Here is a 23947-nt window from a genome sequence, read left to right on the forward strand (position 1 = left end):
TTCAACCACCGCACCAGGTCCACCGGGGCATCCTGGAAAGGGTGAACCGGGGCCACAGAACCTGTGGGTTCTGCTTCTTGAAAAACCAAAGCTGGGGATCCTCGGGATACCAAACACGCATCGTGGTAACAGATACTCGCTGTGCCAGGTGCGGTTCTAAGCATTGCTTGTAGCGACTCGGTTGGTCCTCATAAGGATCCCCCTTTACTGTGCAGCTGAGGGAACTCAATTACAGGGGTCAAGTAACTCACCCAATGGCCCAGAGCTGGGATTTGAACCAGACCATCCTGGCTCCAGAGCCTTACTCTGAGCCACCCTGCTCTCTTCAGACCCCCGGGGAACGAGAGGTGGACTGACAGGTTGGGAAGATGGAAAGTCTGTAACCCGTGTCTGTGGTCTCCAATGGTATTAGCACCCCCCTCCCCTTAACATCTCCAGGACCCACTGCAGGGCCAGGCTCCTGGACAAGCACACCAGAGACGCTTGTCTGTAGAGTATTTGCTACGTCCCAGGCCAGCCGCTGCAGAACGGTCCCAGTGTGCCACACCCCGCATTTGCATCTAGGTGGGCAGAAAAGCACACGGTTTGCAACGGCTGGTGTCTGTCGCTGTCTGCCACCTCCTCCGCACGGCAGGGGGGCGCCTTCCTCATGACACCTGTGCTGCCATCACAAACAGCTTTTAGTCTGTTGCTGTCTTCTTTCACCTCCCATCTGACTCGGATTACCCCGCACGCAGAGTGCCCCGCACACGGTAGGTGCTCAGTAAATAGAAAATGCCAGGGGCGCCTGGGTGGCTCAGTCGGTTGAGCGGCCGAATTCGGCTCAGGTCACGATCTCGCGGTCCGTGAGTTCGAGCCCCGCGTGGGGCTCTGTGCTGACAGCTCAGAGCCTGGAGCCTGTTTCAGATTCTGTGTCCCCCTCTCTCTCTGCCCCTCCCCCGTTCATGCTCTGTCTCTCCCTGTCTCAAAAATAAATAAAAAAAGAAAGAAAAGAAAATGCCAGAAGAAGAGAATTTCGGACCACAGTGCAGAACCGTTCGGGACGCGGCGCTCCTGCCCCCTGCAAGCCCGGGAGGTGCGCCCTGTGAAGGGCTGACGTTCTCTCTTAAAGAGAACCCCCTTAAAGTGCGATGGCAAATTTAAACATTAGAGCATGAGGAATATTTTTATTACTACCCCTTGCCAAATGGAACTCGATATAAAAATTGATAGGAAGCAAAAGGAATGAATAAAAATAGAAAAGAAATCACCGAGCTTTGAAAAGAAGTACATAAGATGAAAATGGAATTAAATCTACCTTGACTAGAGGAGATTACATAAAAATGAAGAAATCGACAGTAAATTAACAGGTAGCACATCTACACTGTCTTGAGGGAATAACAGGAGATATTTTTATTATCTCCATGCAGAAGTTCGGTTGATCCCCCCCTCCCCCGCCCCCCCCCCCCCCCCACTGGCTCCTGAAATGAGAGGTTTCGTTTTATATAGAAACAAGTGGTGTGCTTTGCCCCACTGCCGGGGAGTCTGAGATGTGTTTCTGTCTCAACCTCCCTGGATTTTCTTGGATGAAATTTTGTGTGAAGCTGACAGCAACTGCCTAGGGGTTGGAGTGTGTGTGCACATGTGTACGTGTGGGCGTGTGTGTTGTTTGGGGTTGCGGGAGACGAAACATTTCAGAGTTGAAACCCTCAGAAGTCTGATATGGCAGCTGCAGAACCTAATGAGGAAGCGGAAGACCGGGTCCCTTCTCAGAAGCTTACAATAGCTTCTGTCGGGTAAGTCGCCTCATCTCTGGGTCTCAGTTTCACTAATTATAAAATGAAGATGCTAATTGCTACTTTCCCCATCTCATTTACGAAGATCAAATGAGATAATGGACGTGAAAGTACTTGGAAGAGTCGAAATACGAGGCTAATGCAAGGAATTGTTTTATAATTTCATCTCAGTAATAAAATTATTGTAAGTGCAATTTCTAAGACAGCAAAGGTTTATTTTGAAAAAGCAGAGGAATAGAAGTACATAGTAATCGCTTATATTTATAAATTACCCTGTAATTTGAAAACGCCACAATCCGCATTCACCTACCAGGTTCACCCAATAGTCCTGTGAGATAAGCAGCTCTTTGGACAGATGGAGAGAGGCAGAGTAAATTGCACCAAGTGCCCCGGCTCTTGAGCGGTGGAACCAGCCCTAGATACTCACATGCTGCTCAATGAACAGCATCATGTGAGATACTCTCACAGCTGATCCAATAGCTGCCATCTTGAAGTCGTTGCCATTCTTCCTATGTGTGCGAATAACATTTTTGGATTAATAAAGACACAAAAGAGTGGATGGTTCCATGCTTTCCTTCCAGTGCTTTCTTCTGGACACCTCTCTCTCTCTGTTTTTTTTTTTTTTTTTTTTTTTTTTGACATTTGGTGACATTTTTCAATAAATATGTACCATACCGGAGCCCAAGATGGCTGCGTGGTGAAGAGGTCATTGCCTTGGTCTTCAGGAGACTTCTGATCTAGAGGGGAGGAAGGACATATAAACGGGCTGGTGCACCAGGTGACAGATGTTACAACGAGGCAAGATGACTTCTGGGTGCCTGCCCCGATTCTGTGCGGGCCATAGGGGGCCTCCAGAGACAAGTGGTGCCTTGGATGAGACTTGAGGAAGGGCAGTAGCCGGGCAGGTCAAGGAGGAAAAAGCGTCAGGCAGAGGCAGTTTCAAAAGCCTGCAAGGAGAAGCAGGATATTTGGGAGACAAAGTATTTGAGAAAGGCTGAGTGTAAAGTGTGGGTTTACGGGAAGGAAAGGGGGGGGGCTGCTGGTGAGAGGTGAAGCTGAGACACAAGCCGGGGTGTTGAGATCTCGATCAGTTTGGTTAGGAGAGTGACAGACTATTCCAGAAGTGTGCAGAGAATGGTATGGACAGGATTCAGTGAGCAAACAAGGAGATAAGAACAAACAAAACAAGAAAGGATAAGGGCCTGAACTAGAGTGAAGGCATGGAATGGAGGACATTTGAGAGAGATTGAACCTGTTGGAGAAAGAACGAGAAGTCTTTCAAGGACTTCTCTTGAAAGAGAAGTCAAGGATGACACCCAGGCCTGCAATCAACACATGCGGACGGTTCATGTATTTGAAGACATCTCAGCGATGGATTGGCTTTTTCACGAAATGTTATGATTGCCTGGAGCTACAACCCCCCAGAGGCCACTTTATTTTACTTCCGTCCAAACTACTGAGCAAAACATACGAGTGGGAGCGTGATTGCCTCTGCCTTCCCTCTTTTCCTCCTAGGGAGACAAATCCACTGCTCTCTCTCCTTTCCCATCTACCCTTTTCTCCTCCCTGACGTCCCCCCCAGTTCTTAAGCTGCAGGAATTTAAGCCAACCCGTCATGGACTACTTCTATTTATATTTGGAAGAGGATATTCACACACAAAAAAAATCTGAAGAGAAACGAAAACGTGTGCATGCAAAGACTGGTCGTGAATGTTCATGGAGCTGTATTATTCAGATCTTGAGACAGTGCAAATGTCCATCGACAGGTGAGCAGAGAAGTAAAACACGGCGTATCTGTGCCATAAAAAGGACTGAACCCCTGAAACATCCACGACATGGATAAACCTCAGAAACAGTCCGCTAAGGGACAGAGGCGAGGTGCAAATGACCACATATGATATGATTCTATCTACATAAAACGTCCAGAAAAGGCAAATCTATAGAGACAGAAAGTAGGTTAGTGGTTGCCGGGGGATGGGGGTGGGGATAGATTGCAAATGAGGGATCTTTTTGAGGGTGCTGGGAATATTCTAATGCTGGAATGTAGTGATGGGTGCACAACTCTTAATTTACTTTTTAAAAAAATCAGTAAATGTCAATTATTCTTAAATAAAGCTGTGAAAAAAACACTGGCTGGGGAGGGGGTGACTCAAGGAAATGAATGATAGTGTACATGTGCACTTGAAAGGGCCAGCTGTTGGAGAGGAGGTCTGGGTCTTAAATTAGATTTTCTCACAGGTGTGAAGGTGGCAGGAAGCCAGAGTCTAGGCCAGCTAAGGAGTGCTTCAAGGAGCAGTTAGTCTCTCAGGGTGTGACAAACTCTGCTCCCATACCTGAAGGACCGCGGAACAGACGGTTTGTCCTAACATGGGCAGCGATCAGTGGATGTCCGTGAAAGGATAGTCAGGCAGGCTGAGGGACTGGGCTGTGCAACCTCAAGGTGCCTCATTCTGGACTGGACTCCAGAGGAGTTTTTAGACTTTGGGGATGGCTACTGTCAAGGACAAGGGCACAACCCTGCCCCCAGGTTTCCAAAACCAGACTAGCTGAAGAAGAGGGAGAAAACAGGCCATAAGCATTGGAGCATCGGGGGAGGATGGGACTCAGAAAGACCAGCAGAACAGGTGTTCAGAGTCAGGGCGTTTGAAGATCCACACGAGTCACAGGGCCGTAGTGGAGGGCTGTGGTCTGTCCACCATCAGGTGAACGCCAATGATCAGAACTGGGACGCAAGGGCCTAGGCGGACAGCGGTGACCACACTGAGCTCAGACTGAGGCTAGTGAGCACATTTAATACCCCTGCTTCAGGTCAGGGACAGGTTAGGGACTCCAAATGCTCACTTTTTCCACCCCTACATGGAATTCAAAATACAACAATACTGAACCTGATCATAAGTGTGTGGAGGTCTGACGAAATTCTGATTTTCCTTATGATGACCACATCAGTACTTTTTAAGAAAAAAATCAGCATTGTTTGTGACCATTCTCCAGTTTCTGGCTTCTTCCTACTCTGTTTTCTTCATCCTCTTCATTACATTTCATCACTTTCTTTTTAAAAAAAAAATTGTTTTAATGTTTATTTTTGAAACAGAGAGAGACACAGAGTGTGAGTGGGGGAGGGACGGAGAGAGAGGGAGACACAGAATCCGAAACAGACTCCAGGCTCCGAGCTGTCAGCACAGAGCCCGACGCGGGGCTCGAGCCCACGGACCGCGAGATCGTGACCTGAGCCGAAGTCGGATGCTTCACCGACTGAGCCACCCAGGCGCCCCTCACTTCATCACTTTCTAATATACTATATAATGTGTTTATCTGTTTTGTTTGTTGTCTGTCACTAAAATTTAATGGTATAAACTCACTGCTGTGCTTCTAGAGCCGAGAACAGTGCCTGGTGAAGTAGTACTCCTTAAGTACTTGCTGAGTGAATGAATCAAACATAAAACTCCCCATTTTTTTCTCCTCTGCCTTGCAGATGCTTTGAGAATAGCTTAGGTTACAAGTTGGGTAACTTGGCACTGCCTCAGGTCACAATATGTCCTGAGAACTGATAGCCGGGCCCTTCTGAGCCCGGAGTGAAAGATCTAGTGAGTGCTGGCAGAGGGTGGAGTGGAGAGGGGCTGCAGAGGCCAGGAAGTACTGATGGTGGGATCTCAGTACCTGAGGCAGGCTGGTGGGGGGCTATTTATGGGGGGTGTTGTCCTGGCCTTTTCAAATGGCACCAGCAGGGGTTCCATTGTTGTCACTGGCAACCCAGACAGGTTCCCACCTTTGGCAGACGAGCCTAGGGATGTCAGCAGGAGCTGTCTGCAAGGAGGGCAGTGAACATCTGGCCAGAGTTCCTCTGGGTTCCATCCTTCCCATTTTAGACAATCAGGAAAAAAAAAAAAAAAAAAAAGGAAGGTAGACATATGGTAAGACACAGTTGCTCTGCTAGGGTCTTTAAAGAAAGAGGACAGTCTGATTCAGTGGGAGTCTCAGGATTATTTTGACAGGCTCAGCAGAGCACTGGCTTCTGTTACATGCGTCACGTTACCTACCCCAGACGGTCCCTACCCAAGTTTTTGTTACATTGCTCACATTTCAGATGTTCTAATAAGTCTCTGAAGTTTAGCAGTGATTGATTCCTATTTTTTTTTCTTTTAGTCGAATTAAGAACATGAGTGATTTTGTATTATGGGAGGAAAGGTTCATTTGTTGGCGAACGAGGATGCATTTTTGGAATCTCTTTGGGCACCAAGGATGAAGTCATATATCTTCAGTAGGCAGATGCTTTGACGTTTGACGAACATCTTTGGTTCAGAAGTAATTGTTTAATCTTCTCCAAATGTCTCGATAACATTTTTGTTGAAGTAAACTTTTTATTGAAGTATATCTCTGCTCGTTCAGAGAGGAACACAAATGCAAAGAATTTTCCTGAAGTGAACACATTCGTGTTACAGTGTCTGGACCAAGAAACAAAAAGACCAGCTCACTGAAAGCCCCCTGGAAATTCCTTCCAGTCACCATCCCCCTCTGTCCCCCCGCCCCCCATCATGGATCACTACCATGATGGTAGTTTGCCTGCTTGAGAATTGCTACAGGAATACAGGCATACAGTATGCATTCTTTTGTACCTGGACTCTTGCTCAACAATTTATTTGTAAAGACAAAGTTCTGGACCTGATAGCGAGGGAGGTAGAGGAGAAGAAAGGGCAGACAGTCTGGTCTAAAGGCTGGTAGACCTGGGATCAGGCAGACGGTGGCCTCGGGCAGAAACAAACAATGAAAGGAGAACCCAGATTTGCATCAACGCTATCCCCATTCTACTCCTCCGATGCCACCGACTCCTCCAGTGCCATTTTGATTATATTTGAAGGGACACCTGAGAGGACTCCCTGAAGGAGTGATTACAAGTGTGGACAGGAAAGGGGAGACATCAAGGATGATCCTTTAGGTCCCACTTGAAAACCGGGTTGCTGCTAATTACTGAGCTGGGGAAGACTGCGGGAGACACAAATCTGGGGGGAATGTTAATCAGCTGTCTTGTTTTGGCTAAGACAGGTTTTGAGATACTTCTTAAAATCTAAGTGGGTCTGGAGCTGGGTGGGAGCGGGAGGAGCAGTCAAAGTTTGAGTTGCAAATTTAGGGATCATCAGAATGAGGATGATTTTTAACTCTATGGGCGGTCAGGGGGCAGTGTTGATATCACCTGGGGAGAGACAGAAGAATGGAGTGAACAGCAACATGGTGCCTCAGGATGAAATCCTGTTTCTGTTCTTTCCCATCAGCCTTCTCCATATACTGTGCTTGCCTTGCAAAGTGCATCCACTCAATCCCCAGGCCCAAAACCTCCCCTTGACCTCCTGCCCCTTCAGTTCCTCTCCTCCCCCACCCCTTCCTATGTTTGGTATCACACAAGTCCAAACAAATGAGGAAGAGGAAATTTTCTTGAGAAAGGGGGAGGGTGGGAGGGGAGGGAGGAGGGTGGTAGGTCTGGCTATTGGAAAACTTTTTTTGACTAGAAGGAGGAAGAAAGCCTTAGTACACATACCAACTCATACTGGCGTCCATACTAATATTTTTATATTATATTAACCATGTTTTTATTATGGTGATTCATATGCACGAGTTGTTCCCAGAAATTTCTTAAAAGTTGTTCCTCCCTGTGTTCCAAGACAGTTCTACTATGGTGTAAACCAAATAGTTTAACAAAATATATTTATTGGATAAATTTTCTCCTTGCCAAAAGGACTAAATTGCTTATTTATATATTTATTCCAATACTTACCAGTTCAACTGTAGTAAGGTAAATATTTCCTGGGTCAATGTGTACATGTGTGCGTGTGTGTGTGTGTATAACTTAAGGAATCATAAGTAGACTCCTACATTGTGTAAGCAGTGGTATTTGGGAATAGAAAAAGAATCCTTTCAAATTAGACTTCCTCTTCATTGTTTAAGTGTTGGCATCCATTGCTGGTTAAGTACTTATTTTTCAACCAGGGATAGGACGCTGGAATGAGGCCCTGGCAATCTCTGGTGACTAAACCCAAGAACAATATGTGCCTTCCCCCTCAGATATTTTTGGGGATTAATTCACTTACATGCAACCTCTAACGGATGTAGCACTTGGGGGGAAAACAGAACCCTTCTTCATGCCTAGATTTCTCTTCTCTTCTCATAATTAAACCATAAAGAAAATAAAAGATGAGATGAAATATGCATCCTTGCCTTAAGAAGACACAGAAATGCTGAGGAAATGGCACAATGGGGGGATTGACAGACTCCCTGGGAGTCCGCACCTTGGCCAGCTGCCAGTCTGCTGCTTCTCTAACTACCACCTGCCTCCTTCCTCTTTGAGTCTCCACGCGAAGCCCTGACTTGAGTCCCTGGGCTCTTTGTCATCTCTGCCCTGATGGTTATTTCTCTTTCTCTTGTATAACTAGTATTTTCACATTTCCTCAGGACAGACTGAGAAATAAGATCACATTAAAAAAAGAAATTCTATATTGTGCTAGCAAAATCAGAGATTGACAAGTTGATGAGGGCCCAAGCAAGTTGATTCGTAAAAATGAAGTCATGGACAGTACCTTCCTTTCAGAGAATACACATGCATGTTTTGTTTTCTTTTTTAACATTTTTTTAACACTAATTTATTATCGAGAGACAGAGAGCATGAGCAGAGAAGGGGCAGAGAGAGAGAGAGAGACACAGAATCTGAAGCGGGCTCCAGGCTGAGCTGTCAGCACAGACCCCGACGCGGGGCTCAAACCCACGAACCACGAGATCATGACCTGAGCTGAAGTCGGACGCTCAACCGACTAAGTCACCCAGGCGCCCCAATGCATGCATGTTTTTAACCTTTGAGACTCTGTGGGGACCCAAAGACATAGGATAGGTGGATATAAGATAAGTTTACTCACAGATGGGGACCAAGTGATGCTCCACAGAATGAGAGGTCTAATGAGCTCTAGGAGTCACATACCCTAAAATATGTCTCCCACTTGCTCTATGACTAAAATTTCTACTTGAGAACAATATTGGTAGATGCCTTACACTTGATCAGTGTTGTGAATCCTCCTGTTGTGAATATATTGTGAAGCTTTGCATTTGTACACACCTGTCTGGTTCATTGCTGCTTATGAAGGGCCTTCCTTATGTGGCCCTCACTGAGCTAAAGAATGGTGTCCCCTGTCTTCCCTGGTTCTCAGAACCACCCTAGAAAGGGGGCACGGTTTAACCGATGCCCATTTCACAGATCAGGCAACTGAGGTTCAGAAAGAACTTGTCTAAGTCAGGCCTCTTCCATGTGGTGGGGCCAGGAGTTCTGACTCATGCCTCTGGACCCTCCTTGCCTTCTAACCCAGCCGGGAGCTGGCAGTTTTAGCCATTTGTTGAGGACACGGATGTATGGTTGCCAGGGAGCCCTGACTTGTTCATCAGACTAGCTTTATTAGAGGACCACACCCTCAGAAGGTGGGAGAGGCTGGATGGGAAATAGAAGGGCAATCATGGCAGGCAGGGAAGGAGGAGGAACGGAAGGCCAGATTCACGTCCTGGATCACCACGATGTACCCAGGACCTCCCTGCACATAGATGAGAGTGAGGAGGAAAGAAAAATGGTATACTTTTGCTGGAATAGGCATCCTTCTTTCAGTCAAGGTGACAGGCATTGTACAGGGGTCCTCTTAGACCTGGGGAAACCCACAGCCCTTCAGCCTTCTGTGGTTTCAGTCCTCAGTCTGCCTAGAACAGCGGCTGACCTCCTTCACTGTTGCTGAGGAGCACCGTCCGCCGGGGTGTGGGTGTGTAAGGACAGCCCAAAGGAGGAGCCGCACATCAGCAAAGACCCCAACAGAGGGACCCGTCACCGGCTCAGCTCTGGTCTGATCTTAACTGATCCGCAGCTACCTCTCTGTCAGACCCTCCAATGTGGGAGGAGGGGGCCCCCGCGTCCCCTTTGCCCATCCTTCTCTCTCCTTTGGGGCTCCAGTGTCCATGATCTCTGATGCTGGCCCCTGTGAATCTGCCCGCAGCACCTTTGCACTACAGAGCAGAGAATAGCTTTGCGCTATGTCCTGTTCAAAGGTCCATTTTCTCCCTTTCTTTTTCCTTTTTTCCTTTTCTTTTCCTCTCCTTCCTTCTTTCTTTCTTTCTTTCTTTCTTTCTTTCTTTCTTTCTTTCTTCCTTCTTTCTCCCTCCCTCCCTCCCTCTCTCCCTCTTTCTCTTTCTTTCCTGCACATTTTCTCCATTATAAGATCCACTACTATGTAAGCCACATGGAAGAACCCTTGCTTTCTCACACAGACCATCGCTTCCATATACTCTGGTAGGTAATAAAATTTGAATCTCCAAATAAGGGATTTCCCATAACTGCTGCATTTCTAAAGGTTTCTCTTTGTTGTGGATTTTGTGGTATCAATTGCAATGTGTGCTAGGGAGTGGTTTTGTTGCCTGGGTCATGCGTAGATCCGTCTGCGTGATCAAAGGCTTCCTCACATTTACTGCGTGTGTGTGATGATCTGCCCTATGGTTACCGGCGTTGCCATCCTCTTCAAGAAATAAGCTATTGCTCTGCCATCCAGTCCCTCGTGTTGAGGGTGTGGCTTGTAAGTGACCATTTCCCTCATTCGTGCTTTTAAATGGATTCTCTGTCCTGAGATTTCTCTGATTTCCAATAAGGTACAGGTTCTGCCTAAAGGGTTTTCCACAGTGATTACATTTAAAGGGCGTCTCCCCAGCTTTTGTTTTTTGATGTTGAGTAAGGACTGAGTTCGTGCACAAACTTTCCGGCACTCGTGACACACAGAGGTGTGTATTTTGACATGCATTGTACGATGGGATTTTTCCGGCATGAGTTTCCACAGTCACTGCGTAAGTAAGATTTCTTCACTTTTCCAAATTTTGAAATAGCAGTGTTATTCGCAATCGCCAAAAGGTGGAAACAACCCTAATGCGCATTGATGGATGAATGGATGAGCAAAATGTGGTATGTACCTCAGCCCTAAAAAGGAAGGAAATTCTGACACGTGCTACAACGGGGTCGAACCTTGAAGATATCAGGTTAAGCTAAATGAGCCACACACCAAAGGACAAATACTGTATGATTCCACTAACGTGAGCTTCCTACCACAGTCAAACTCGTAGAGACAGAAAGAGGAATGGTGGTTGGCAGGGGCTGCAAGGTGGGAGGAATGGGGAGTTATTGTTCAACGGGAACAGAAGTTCAGCCTGGGATGATTAAAAAGTTCCGGAGATGGATAGTCACGACAATTGTACACCAAGGTGAATATACTTAATGCCACTGAGCTGTACGCTTGAAAATGGTGGGGGCGCCTGGGTGGCTCAGCCGGTTAAGCTTCCGCCTTCCTCTCAGGTCATGATCTCACAGTTCGTGAGTTCGAGCCCCACGTCGGGTTCTGTGCTGAGGCTCAGAGCCCGGAGCCCGCTTCGGATTCTGTGTCTCCCTCTCTCTCTCTGTCCCTCCCTGCTCACACTCTGCCTCTCTCTCAAAAATAAATAAACATTAAAGAAATTTTTTTTTTAAATGGTTAAGGTGGTAAATTTTATTATATGTAGTTTACCACAATTTAAACAAAGAGTACAAGAGCTTTATAGGATCCTTCTTTCAAAATGCTGGGATTTTTCTCTAATATCGTTTTTTTTATAGACTCTTTCTCTGATGGGGTTTTCCTTCTCTTCCCCCTCTGCCGCCTTTTAGAGCAGCCCCTGTCTTCAAGGGATCCTCCAGAGGGCCATACACATCACCTCTGCACACATTCTGAAGCCGACAACCCCTTGGTCTCAGTGTCGTCGGCCCACTCAGCAGACAGAAAATGCTAGCTTTGTCAGTCTTAGGGACTCTCAGTTCCCTCAGTCAGTCTTAGGAACTCCCTCTTAGCTCTGTGAGAAAACAGAACTCTGGGTTCTTGCAATTTAGAAATCACAGCTTCTCTGAAAGGTGAAGAGGCCGGGGAATCTCGGGTTTTGCTATTCTCCAGCCTCTCAAGATACAACCTTTCCTCTCACATCCTCAAACTTTAAGGGATCCCCACACAATTCATGTTCACTGCAGTGGCCAGGTCCCAGAATTCCCAGAACAAGAGCCTGCTGTAGCCTGGCAGAGCGAATGGTGGCTATTACTGGAAATCCTGGACTTTCCCCGAAGCCTGGGGGATCAGGTGCAGCAATTTACCTGAGTCCTAAAATAACCTGCGGGCTCTGGGACTGGAGTGAGCCCGGGGGCCCTGCAAAGCTCCCCTCCGTGCCATTTGCACTTTGAGAAGGGATCAAGTTCTAACGGAGGCATTTCAAGCTGGAACCAGCAGGTGGGGTTGTATTTCTTCTGGTAGCAGCGCCACTGAATTTTACCTATTGCCACCTGCACGTTGGTGCCTCCTCCAGAAGTCACAGATGCTAACTAAGCCAGAGCTAGTCATGAGACTTGAGTCTGAGCCCCTGGTCTGTCCCTAACTATCAGGCCTCAGGGGTGTCATTTAACCTCGTGGATCTGCTGGGGCTACACGCTGTCCACCTGCCTAATGGGGCTGCTGGGAAGATAAAGAGCTATTTCAGGAAAAATGGGGAAATCTGTAGAGCTAAGCTTTATAGGGGTGTGCATGCAAATCGGGAGCTTTTTGTAATGCTGCCCATATTGTATCTGAATCATTTAGCTCTTATAGCTGGGCCACATACTGGCTGGTCAGATTTACAGGAAAATGTAGCTAGGCATGGCTGGAGATGGAAAATAGGATGAGAAGGCTAGGGCACAGTGTGTCCTTTGGGTCAGATTAATGGAGATAATTTCATAATGTGTTTCGGTGACTTCTTAGGACAACACGAAAACAACATCAATGGCTCTGCACCTTGATTCCGGGCAGATATACAGGGGCCAGGAAAGCAGTTGGGGGAAAATGGTCTCACAAAGGTCCAGCCAGGGCGCTGCTGGTCTTCTCCCTAGAGATGGCCCTGGTGGGCCAAATGCCTGGCTGTAAAACCCCGTGTGGGAACAGGATGAAGAACTAATGAGAGGGGGAGTCAACAGCACCCTGTGTTACTTTCCCATTGCTGCTGTAACAAATTACAGCAAATTCTGTGACTTACAACAACATAAATTTGTCCTCTTATAGTTCTGGAGGTCAGAAGTCCTAAGCTGGTTTCACTGGGCCAAAGTCAAGGCATGAGGGGAGAATCTGGAGGCGCCGAGGGGAGAATCTGTTTCCTTGCCCGTCCAGTTTGTGGTGGCCGCCTGGATTCCTTGGCCTGTGGCTCCTTCCTTCATCTTCAAAGTGCATGGCTCCAATCTCTGCTTCCTCATCTCATTGGCTTTTCCTTTGACTCCCCCCTCCTGCCTCCCCCTTATAAGGATATTGTGATGACATCGAGCCCATTCAGATAATCCAGGAGAATCTCCCTATCTCAGGGTTCGGAATTTAATCACATCTGTGAAGCCCCATTTGCCAAGGAAGGCAAGATTCACAGCTTCTAGGGATTAGGATGTGGACATATTTGGGATTATCTTCTGTTATTCTGCCTACCCACCCCCTCTTTAATCATTAGTAGAAGAGTGAGAGAAAAAGCTGACTATGGATTAAGAACAGAATGGAGTCCCCAAGACATTTTACGCTAAATTGGCTTAAGACCAATTCACTGCGTTTCAATTTCCCAATGACCAATTTAACTAACTTTTAAATTTTATTGATATTCAAAAGATTGTCTTTTTTATTTTTTTTTAAGTTTATTTATTTATTTTGAGAGAAAGAGAGAGAACATGAGCATAAGCCGAAGAGGGGCAGAGACCGAGAAAGAGACCCAAGCAGGCTCTGTGCTGTCAGTACAGAGCCCAACACAGGGGCTCAATTTCATGAACTGTGAAATCATGACCTGAGCCAAGATCAGGAGTTGAATGCCCAACCCACTGAGCCACCCACATGCGCCAAAAGATTGTCTTTTTTAATGATTTGAATGTCATTTTTCTATTCTTCAATGCTTAGTATTCTTTGTCAATTCCTCAAATAGCATGTGAATGTTAATTTTGAACTTCCAGCAATTAAAACGTAATTATGTTACATTAAGTCAAATTAGATTAAAACTGTAAAGGCTTAAGATAAAGGGATGAAGTTTTAGCTGGGGATTTTCGGGAAGAAACTGCAGATACAGTTGTATTTAAATTTAAACTTAAAATTTAAATTTGAGAGCAAAAAAATGAGCGGTAGTCCAAACTACCCTACAAAAAAATGATGGCATTTTAAATTTCTAAGAAGAATCAATTGAGACAAAACAAACCAAGGCAGCAGAAAGGAAGTGAGGCAGCCCAGAAGATTGTATCATAATGATTTCTATGACCAGTGCCTCAACTTTGATATTCACTGACTGTAAACACAAAATACAAAATCCTAAAATGCTGGAGAGATTGGTAAGGTGAGAAATAAACTGCAAGCTACAGGAACAATCACATCACACAGTAGACTTGAATTATTAAATTGTTGGAGAAGTTGGGTTGACAACATACTTGAGAAATTGGCAGAATCATCACAAAACTGCTGAAATGTTTGCAAAACCAAAATGGCATGAAAGAAATCGGTACAAACTGAAAAATTCTTGCAGGAAGCAAGCACTGATATTTCGGTTATGGGATGATTTCTGAATTTGAAATACAGTTCAAAAACACTTGAAGATTTCTTTAAATGCCTCTATGATGACAGAATGAAACCTTGTCAATAAAAACTACAGAAATCCTCCTAAACTACTAAAACTGTTCCATTGGAGACAAATTAATTTACTATGACGGTTTATAAATAATTAAGAGAAGCAAGTTTTGTTTTTGTTTTTGTTTTGTAGAAAGGTACATTTGATGAACTGATGATTTTACAAATTATTTTTTGGCAGACTAAGCTTCCAGTAATTTGAGTAACCCACCCTGTTTCCCTTGGTGAGTGGGGTTTCTAGGCAGTGGGTGGGGGGGGACCAGTAGGGGAGGCCAGAACTGCTCTGAATTCTCTCTTCTCACTTCCTGGGTCTTTCTCCTGGTGCCTGAGTTGACTGGGGGCTTTTCCACTTCCGAGGTCTGGTCCTTTCCTGCCAGTAAATGTCTCCCTCCATGGTACCTGGACCATCACATGCTTCTATCACATCTCTAACACTTGATTACTCTTGTTATTTACATGTCTGTGTCCTTCAACCAGACCTTGAAGCTCTTGGGCTATGGCAATATCTCATCCAACATTTCCTTTCTGGTCCCAAACCTTGTGCCTAGCATATTGTAAGTGCTTAAAGAGTGATTATTGAATGAATGGATAGATGGGGGAAAGACTTTTTATTTTAATAATGTGTTAGTTCTCCAGGAGTCAATTCCTAACTCCTCGCAGCTGGATTCCATGTCCCTGTCCACCTCCTCCTCACTAAAGCAGCACAACCCTTTTCAACTATACTTTTTTTTTTTAATGTCTATTTATTTTTGAGAGACAGAGAGAGAGAGAGAGACAGAGCGTGAGCAAGGGAGGGGCAGAGAGAGAGGGAGACACAGATCTGAAAAGCAGGCTCCAGGCTCTGAGCCGTCAGCACAGAGCCGGATGCGGGGCTTGAACTCACGGACTGCGAGATCATGACCTGAGCATAAATCAGACGCTTAACCGACTGAGCCGCCCAGGTGCCCCCAACTATACTTTCTATAAACAAATACGGGCGCCCGGGTGGCTCAGTCAGTTAAGCATCTGACTCTTGATTTCAGCTCAGGTCATGATCTCACAGTGTGTGAGATCGAGTCCCTCCTAGAGCTCTGCACTGATGGTGTGGAACCTGCTTGGGATTCTTTCTCTCTCCCTCTCCCTCTGCCTGAACGCGCACTCTCTCTCTCTTTAAATAAATAAACTTTAAAAACAAACAAACAAATAAAAGCAGGGCAGCCTTTCTCTCACAGGTGCCTCCCCCGACTCAGCAGCAGTGGGCCCTCAACATACGTCAGTCTAAACTAATTATTTAATGATCTGAAGTGAGCCTCCAAAGGTCAGAAGGAAATTCTCTGTGCGTGGTATTTCCAACATGACATTCCAAACTCTTTTTTAATGTAGACATCTTGAAAGCTGACTTTTTCCCACTCATCTTATTATTTATTATCTTTTGACTGATAAGCAACCAACTTAATAGCTTCTTCTGAATCTACTTTGTGCTACAGTCCTAAGCAGTAACAACAGTTGTGAATAAAACAGATGCTCTCTTTCATAAATATTATATTCAGCAATTTCTTTTGTTCTAAATATTTTCTTACTAAAAGCAACTTTGTTAGAAATAGCCGTCCCTATATTTTCCACTCCTACTGTCTTTGTAACATGAGTGGGATTTCCCAGATTAATCTTTCATTTTTTTATGGCTGAAATGAACACACTACAAATTTTTAATTGCTTAGTTCACCCATGAATATTGGAAATAATTCATCATCATCAAATGAGATGTTTTCTCATTTCTCTCTTCACGGAAACAAACCGTTAATGTTAAAAATGTTCTCTCTTCTCTTTTACATTTTTCATTTAATATTTGAAAAACCCTTGTAGTGTTAAAGGGGCATGATTTTGTCATAATAGATTCTAAAAAAGCTGCTGGTGTAAATCCCGAGTTGCATTTGGGTGAATCAACATGATGACTTCAGGTTTCTATAAATATTTTCTGCAAAGGCCTTTGTATTTTCCCGAAGGCCTTTTCCATGAATCTTTCTTCAAGTTCCCATAAAGTGTTATGTATAGTTCTATAATGGCACTTCATGCACAGCCATTATTATTTACTTGTTTCCCTCCTTTGCTAGATTGCATGGATCTTACCCACATTTGCATGCCCAGTGCCCCGCGCACAGAAAGTGCACCACGGGCATCACGGCGTGAAGGAATGAATTCACAGAGACATTTTCATTTCTTTTAAAAATAATAATACCAATGTATTAAAAATAATAATACCAATAATACTGGTGGTGGCCCGGGTACCATGGAAGGAGACATTTACTGGCAGGAAAGGACCAGACCTCTGCAGCTAATGTTCAGTGGCTACATTCTCTGTGCCGGGCATTAAGCTAATCTCACTGGATGCATTATTTCCTTTAATCGCTACTGCAGCTCTATCTGTGGTGCAGATATTCTTATTATCTCCCCCTTTTACCAGGAAGGAAACTGTTGGAGATTTAGAGAGGTTAATTAGCTTTCCAAAGGTTACACAGCAAAAATGACCCAGTGGGATGCGAGCTCCCATCTGATTCACTGGAGGCTCATATTTTAACATTACTCTGTACTGCAAAGGCATTTCAGTTACCCATAACTTGAAACTGTTTCAGAAGGCTTCCTCTACTAGCTTTCTTTTTATATAGGACACGGATGGCTGCATTCCATGGGCATCTGACCAGTGGCCTCAAAACAAAAGCCCGTCGAAGGGGAAGAACCCAGAGAAAAAAGGAAAATAGGTGGCAAATTAAGGGGTCTATTTGGTGCTAGATGGGGCACGGAAGTGGAGTTTTTACCTAACCATTGTGATGTTTCTACATATCCATCCCTAAATGCCTGGTGATTATATCCTGATGATAAATGAGAATTCTTATCTTTTTTCTAGGTATGTTATTCCAAAGATTCAGCCAAATTAAGGACAGAGAGGAGAAAAAGAAGGCAGGGAAGGTAAGTAACCATTTACACAAGAGTGTCTCAAACTCAGTGTTGTTGACATGTTAGGCTGCGTTATGGGTTGACTTGCGTCTCCTCCCCCCAAGTCATACGTTGAAGTTCTTCTAACCCTTAGTACCTCAGAAGGCAACCTTATTTAGAGATAGGGACTTTACAGAGGTTATCAAGCTAAAATTAGGTCATTAGGGCCAACCAATCTGATATGACTGCCGGCTTACAAAAAAGGGGAAATTTAAACACAGAGATGCACACGGGGAAGACAACGTGAAGAGACACAGGAAGACGGACATCTGCGAGCCCTGGAGAGAGGCCTGGAACAGATACTTCCCTCACACCCTTAAGAGGAACTGACGCAGACTCCAGAACTGCGAGACAACACATTTTTGTTGTTCAAGGTGCTCATGCTGTGGTACTTGGTTCTTGCAGTCCCTGCAAACATGTGTCGATCGGATTTGTCTTTGTTGAGGGGCTGTCCCGTGCGTTGTAGGATGGTTAGCAACATCCCTGGCCTCGACCGGCTAGATGTAGTGGCACCTCTTTCCCCCAGTTGCCACAACCCCAAATGTCCCCAAACACTACCAAATAGCCCCGTGGGGCAACCGGTCTAGACTTTCTCTGGCCTTGAGGCAGACGTTGCTGTCAGACATCCGAGGCTAATTTCATAGCCATTCTGCAGGCCCTGGTGATTTCTCATGCAGAACAATATACTTAATCTGGAACATTCAACTTCGTCTCAACAGGGACCCCTCACAAATCATGCTGTAAGACCGGAAAAGTTCTCTAATCAACTGGAGGTTGAGATAAGATAGAAAAACCCTGAGTCATGCTCAGGGAAAACTCCTGAAATTTGGACAGCATTTTGTCTGAAGACCAAGGAATCTGCAGATGTCACCGTTTTGAAAGGGTGTTAGGCTTGCCATTGTACAGGAGCAATTCAAGAAGGGAAGTGATGCTTCTGGGCTTATGTGAAAACACAGACAAGTCACTGCTTCAGCGTAAAAGCTGTGGGAGAAGGATCTGAAGAGAGAGTGGAATATTATGCAAGTATTTTAATAAACTAGCACAAAGGCTTTGATTAAGTTGCTATTTATTTACGTGTGAGTGGCTAGTTGCAGTGAATGAAGCGGAAGAACAGAAACAAACAGCAGCAGGCACGGCAGTGATGCGGCCAAATCCCTTTTGCAGCCTGTAATTCCAGAGGGATTCTAAGAGGTCCCATCTTCAGAGCTACCATAATTTACGTTCTGTCCAGAGCCAACTCTTCTTCATGGCTATGCTGCAAGCTGTATTCAGGTGGCGAATTTTTTCCCAACAGGCCAATGCATCATTTGTAACAGAAAACTATTTCTCTTTTGCTAATAGTTTAAGCTTGTTGACAAAGTCTAGGTTATAAATCTGTAAGAGATCCTTTTAAGTAGGGACACCTACGAATTTAATTAACTCCAGGATTTACTTGATGGTCCTGGTCTGTAATTGATCAGGCATTATTTATCTTTTTTCCCACCTTTTAAATGCGTGCTTCTTTCTCTTCTCATGCATGCAAATGCACACACGAGTATTTGTCTCTGTGCCTGTATGTTTTACCATGAGTGACTAAAAAGACTGAGACATTCCGATCCCCTCTATCTATTTGACTGGGGAGTTCCCCAATATGACCCCCAGCTCATCACCCTATCACTTCTAGACGTGGTGGAGTGTAAGGGTCACAGAAGCAGGAGACAGATCACATGATTAGGTTTTGGCTCTTCTCCAACCTGGCTGTGTTTCTGAGCTCCTCCTTCTTCGTGTGGAATAGACGCACTGATCCCCATGTGCCCACCTGTATGACCGTGAAAATCAGAGAGGGGCAGTCCAGATAAACACGGTTTGTAAACTGTCACATGCTTCCACATGGAAGATACTATTGTTGTGTTAATGTCCCAGTGAGTAGGGAGGTCACAGGCTTATGAAAGTAGAGTTGGGGAATTACAGACCCAAGTCTCCTAGGAGTCAGTCAAGTGCTGGAAGGAACTAGGGCACCTTGGAGATACGTCTCTCTGGCCCATCAGGGCTGGATTTAGGCTCCCAAAGTAGAAATTCATAACCCTCTACTCGGAAAGAGGAACTTTCCAAAGCTTTGAGATGCACAGTAGAGAAATTGTTAAGACACTGAGATACAAGGCAGGTGCCCCTAAGAGATACCTGTACGCCCATGTTCACTGCAGCCTTGTTCACAATAGCCAAAAGATAAAAGTGCCCTAAGTGACCATCAACAGATGAATTGGTAAATGAGACATGACACGTACATACACTAGAATATTATTCAAAAGGAAAGGAATTCTAACACTTTCTACAGCATTGGACGAACCTCGGAGACCTTAAGCTAAGCGAACTAAACCAGTCACGAAAGGACGCATGTTGTATGATTCCATGTCTCCGAGGAGTCTAGAATAGCCCAGTTCATAAAACAGAAAGTAGATGGTGGTTGCCAGGGGCCACAGGTGGGGAGGTATAAACAGGGAGGTGTCATTTAGCAGAGATAGAGTTTTAATTTTTGCAAGCTGAAAATGTTCTGGAGATTGGTTGTACAGCAGGGTGAATATACTTAACATAACTAAACTGCATACTTCAAAATGGTAAAGAGTAAATTTTACATGACATGTGTTTTACCACAATTTAACAGAGAAATTAAAAAAAAGAAGTTAAGACACCGCTGCAAAGTCAAATAGCCAGAGTTAAAATGATTTGAACTCTACCTATGACTCAATGTCTGTAAAGCTTTGCTGCACTACAGGGAAGTGAAAAAGAAAAAAAAAACAAAAAAACCAACCAAAGGGGAGTGCAGTGACCCCACCCTCTCCTCTTCCTTTTCATTTTCAAAGTAGTGGAGTTCAGTATCTGGAGAGTTCTAGAACAGAACTCCTTTGAAAGGGGTGGGATCATAATATACCTCTTTCTTTTCCCTTTGTGTTATTGTAGATTTTCTTAGATTTCTGTAATGACGATGGATTACCTTTGTAAGTGGAGGCAGAAAGTACCAATCCTCTTCTAGAACAAACCATGGTGCACAAACCTCTGACATGCTTGAGTGATTACAACTTAACAACGTTCTGCTGGTGTTTCCTGTGTGCCACCAGGCCAACCCCAGGAAGGATCTGGCCTCATCACATGGCTGCTCTCGTTCTAAGGAAGAAAAAGAGACCCAGAGATGGTGAACGACTTTCCTCAAGCTCCAAACCAGTTGTACCAAGTCAAGGCTTGAAGTCAGCTCTTGCAACCTCCACCCAGTACCCTTTGCCCGACTTCACTATTTCTCTGAATCTGAGGTGTTCGGTGTTATTGACGTCATGTTTACATCTAGGCCTGCCCCATTTACCTCTGGGGTTTCTCAGCTTTGACGCTATGGATAGTGGGAGCCAGATAATTCTTTGTGGAGGGGGGCTGCCCTCTGTATTGTAGAAAGCTTAGTAGCACCTTTGGCCTCTCTCCACTCTTTGCCAGTAGCACCCCTGGTCCCACTCATGTGACAATAAAAATGTCCCAAGATATTGCTGAATGTCCCTTGGAGGGGGGGCACAGTCATCCCGGGTTGGGAACGAGTGATTTACTCTTGGTGAAAATTCATATTCATTCAGCGGACTTCTCCTTTGGACCTTTGTCCTACCTGTTCATAGTTTACTAGAGTCTGAGAGGTTTATGTCCAAAAAAGAAAATCCTGCACAAACCTCTGGCCTGTTCCTTGGGCTTTACCACAGCTCAACCCTGCTCCTGCTGTGTGGCTGCTAAAGGGATCCTGGGAGGTCAGAGTAGGAGGTTGCGTGATGGCTTTGCCACCTCTGCTGCTATCCAGGTCCAGTCTCATCCTTAGCCAAGCTTCCTTGTGTCTCACTTGCTTTACCAAGGTCTGGGCCCCGCCCACCTGGAGGCAGCCTTTGTCCATTTCTCTCCCCGTGGTGCAGGGACCCTGTCTGGATGGCCCTGGCTTCAGGAGTAGAGGGACACCCCTTGGGTAGCCCTGCGGGGGCAGGGAGCCAGCACTGCACTCGCATCAGGTAAACCTGCCTGTGACTCCTAGCCATCTGATGTGTCCTACCTTGTAGGATTGTTGGGAACACAAAACGAGATGATAGATATAAAAGGCTTAGTGCCATATCTGGTCAAGCCACCCTCATTGTCATCACTGCCACAAAGCCACTTGACCTTTCAGGCCAACATCCTCATCTGAAAAAGGAAGGGATTGGGTTTGGTTAACTTCTAAGGTTTTCTTCAGCGTCAGCTTTCAAAGACTATTTGGTCGCTTCAACTGTAAGACAGAGCAGTTATAACTCCTTGCGAGGTTGTGGCACAAATAACATACTATGGGAAACACTTTGCCGACCGTAGTCACGTCATCATGCGGTGGATTTGGCCGGTTGGGTGGAAGGACCTTGGTCAGGAGGGACGGACACCAGGTCATGGGGCTGCTGAGCCTCAGGGCCCATGCTCCGGCTGTTCAGGCCAGTGGTGAATGAACCTCATCTCCCCCCACCCCTGCCAGTCTCTCTGTGGCTCTGCATACGTGGGCAGCCTCCTGGAACCTCTAGAGCCATGGGAAGTCAAAACGAACTACCAAGATGGAAAAGAACCGAGGAAACGCTTCTCGGTCATCCCTCCACAGAGAACTCATTTTCCCATTCTCAGAGGGCTGAGGGGGGCCAAAGTGGAGGCGATATGTTCCTGGAGGTGATGAGAGGTTGCCCAGTCCACCGGGAGAGGCCAAATTCTCAGCAAGAGAATGAAGAGATCTGAGTGAAGCAGAGAAGACGCCCAACAGCTCCGACAAATCCTTACAGAAGAATGCTGTTCTGACTGATCATATTCTGGCTCTAATGGCCATCAACCAGGCGGCACCAGTGAAGTCTTTCAGTTTTTATGAGAACAGTAGTACCGCGATTCCTTCTAACAGTACCGGTAAGGGTACCACTTGTAGTGTGGCACTTGTGTCAGTGGTACTGGTAATGGTGGTGATATTGATGATAATGGTGATGATGGTGATGATGGTGATAGTGAAGATGATGATGACGACAGACTCCACCAGCGGCTGTTTTAAGGGCTTTACGTGTGTTACCATTTGAATCCTAATAAGAGGATTTAGGTGTTTCGGTATTAGCGCTCCCAGTTTATAGAACACAAAGCCAAAGCCCAAAGGGGTTAAGCAACGGGCCTCAGTTGTCTGGTGCACACCAATGGAGTTTATCTTGAAGCCTTCAGCGGGCGTTGGACGAGAAAGGTTACTACCATCTCCCATGTGACATTGACCTTGTGTGGAGCTGCCACCTGTGCTGGGTAGGCCTTCCTTCTCCTCCAGTCTCCTTTTGGGACTTGGGCTTCCAACATTTAGAACTATATTTATATAGATTGCTACGTTTTGGCAATATGAATGTAACTCTCGATTCTGGCACCAGAAGCATATTTCGCCGCGATCAGTCTATTTTCACGAAACCTTTAGTAATGTAGAGGACTGCAAAAACCAGTTGAAGCAGGCATCGTGGACCTAGGCGTCTAAACAGGGTCGACTTACGAGCGCTGGCATCCGGGGCCAGACAGCTCCCTCCTCTCCATCTTGGTTTCCTTGGCTGTACGTGGGAGTGAGTGGTTTCTCCAGTAGGTCGGTATGAAGTGCCCCTGATATGATGGATCTAAAAGTTCTCCATAAAGAGTAAATTCTCATCAAAAGGCAAGGCATTCCTTGTCCTGGGGGGGGGGAGGAATCTTCTATTTTTGCTTTCTTATTACCAAATCAATGCTAGTTCACATCATTATTATTCACACACAGAAGGAAAAAAATCTATAATCTCTTCGTGCAGAAATAGCAGGTAACATTTTAGGGTACATGGCTCCTTCCTGACTTCCTATGGAAATGAAACATACCCTTGTCTTGTAATTTTAAACAACGGGTGCAGATGAGGTAGAGGGGGAGAGCGTGAGAGGGCAGCAGGTGGCCCTATGGGAGACGAGGCTGCGGGGGAGCCATGGACACGTGTCCTCGGAAGATCCCAGACCGGCAACTAGTCAGGTAATCAGTTATAGTAGATATTCAGTAAAAGCAGGGAGACAGTAAAAATGAAAAAACAATGTGACTATTTTATTGAAGTAAAACATCTAAATATACCTTCATGTAACAATATTTTGAAAGGACAAAGCCCCTTCTTCAAGTGTGTGACAGCTGACTGAAGTTTTGTACAGAGTTAAAAAAATTTTTTTTAATGTTTATTTATTTTTGAGAGAGAGAAAGACAGGGCCTGAGCAGGGGAGGGGCAGAGAGAGAGGGAGACACAGAACCGAATCCAGGTTCCGAGCTGTCACCACAGAGCCTGATGCGAGGCTCAAACCTATGAACTGTGAGAGCATGACGTGAGCTGAACTGACTAAGCCACTCAGGTGCCCCTGTACAGACCTTTAAAAAACTAAAAGTTTCTGGTCCTAACAGCTCTTTTTTAGAAAAAAAACCAAACAAACCACTTTTTAAAATATCTATTTATATTTATTTATTTATTTGAGAGAGAGAATGAGAGCGTGAAC

The 23947-nt window shown here is 45.4% G+C and overlaps 2 long non-coding RNA genes across 4 annotated transcripts in view; both read left to right on the top strand.

Annotated features, from left to right (window-relative positions):
• The first annotated feature begins 615 nt into the window (after positions 1-615).
• Positions 616-23947, top strand: part of LOC109249016 (uncharacterized) — a 56788-nt gene continuing 33456 nt past the window's right edge. For 2 of the 3 annotated variants that reach the window (XR_008419512.1, XR_002072407.2), the window contains exons 1-2: positions 616-752; positions 17340-17401. This is a non-coding gene — a long non-coding RNA (uncharacterized LOC109249016). Of the gene's footprint in view, positions 753-14639; positions 14683-17339; positions 17402-23947 lie in introns of all 3 variants that reach the window. The other variant, XR_008419513.1, reaches the window with a different exon arrangement.
• Positions 1461-2332, top strand: LOC109249017 (uncharacterized). Its single transcript, XR_002072410.2, has 2 exons — positions 1461-1775; positions 2089-2332. It is a non-coding gene; the product is annotated as an uncharacterized LOC109249017 (long non-coding RNA).

The sequence above is a fragment of the Panthera pardus genome, unplaced genomic scaffold, assembly GCF_024362965.1.
Source record: "Panthera pardus isolate Hobbes unplaced genomic scaffold, ASM2436296v1 HiC_scaffold_6, whole genome shotgun sequence".
In the NCBI taxonomy this organism is placed as follows: Eukaryota; Metazoa; Chordata; class Mammalia; order Carnivora; family Felidae; genus Panthera; species Panthera pardus.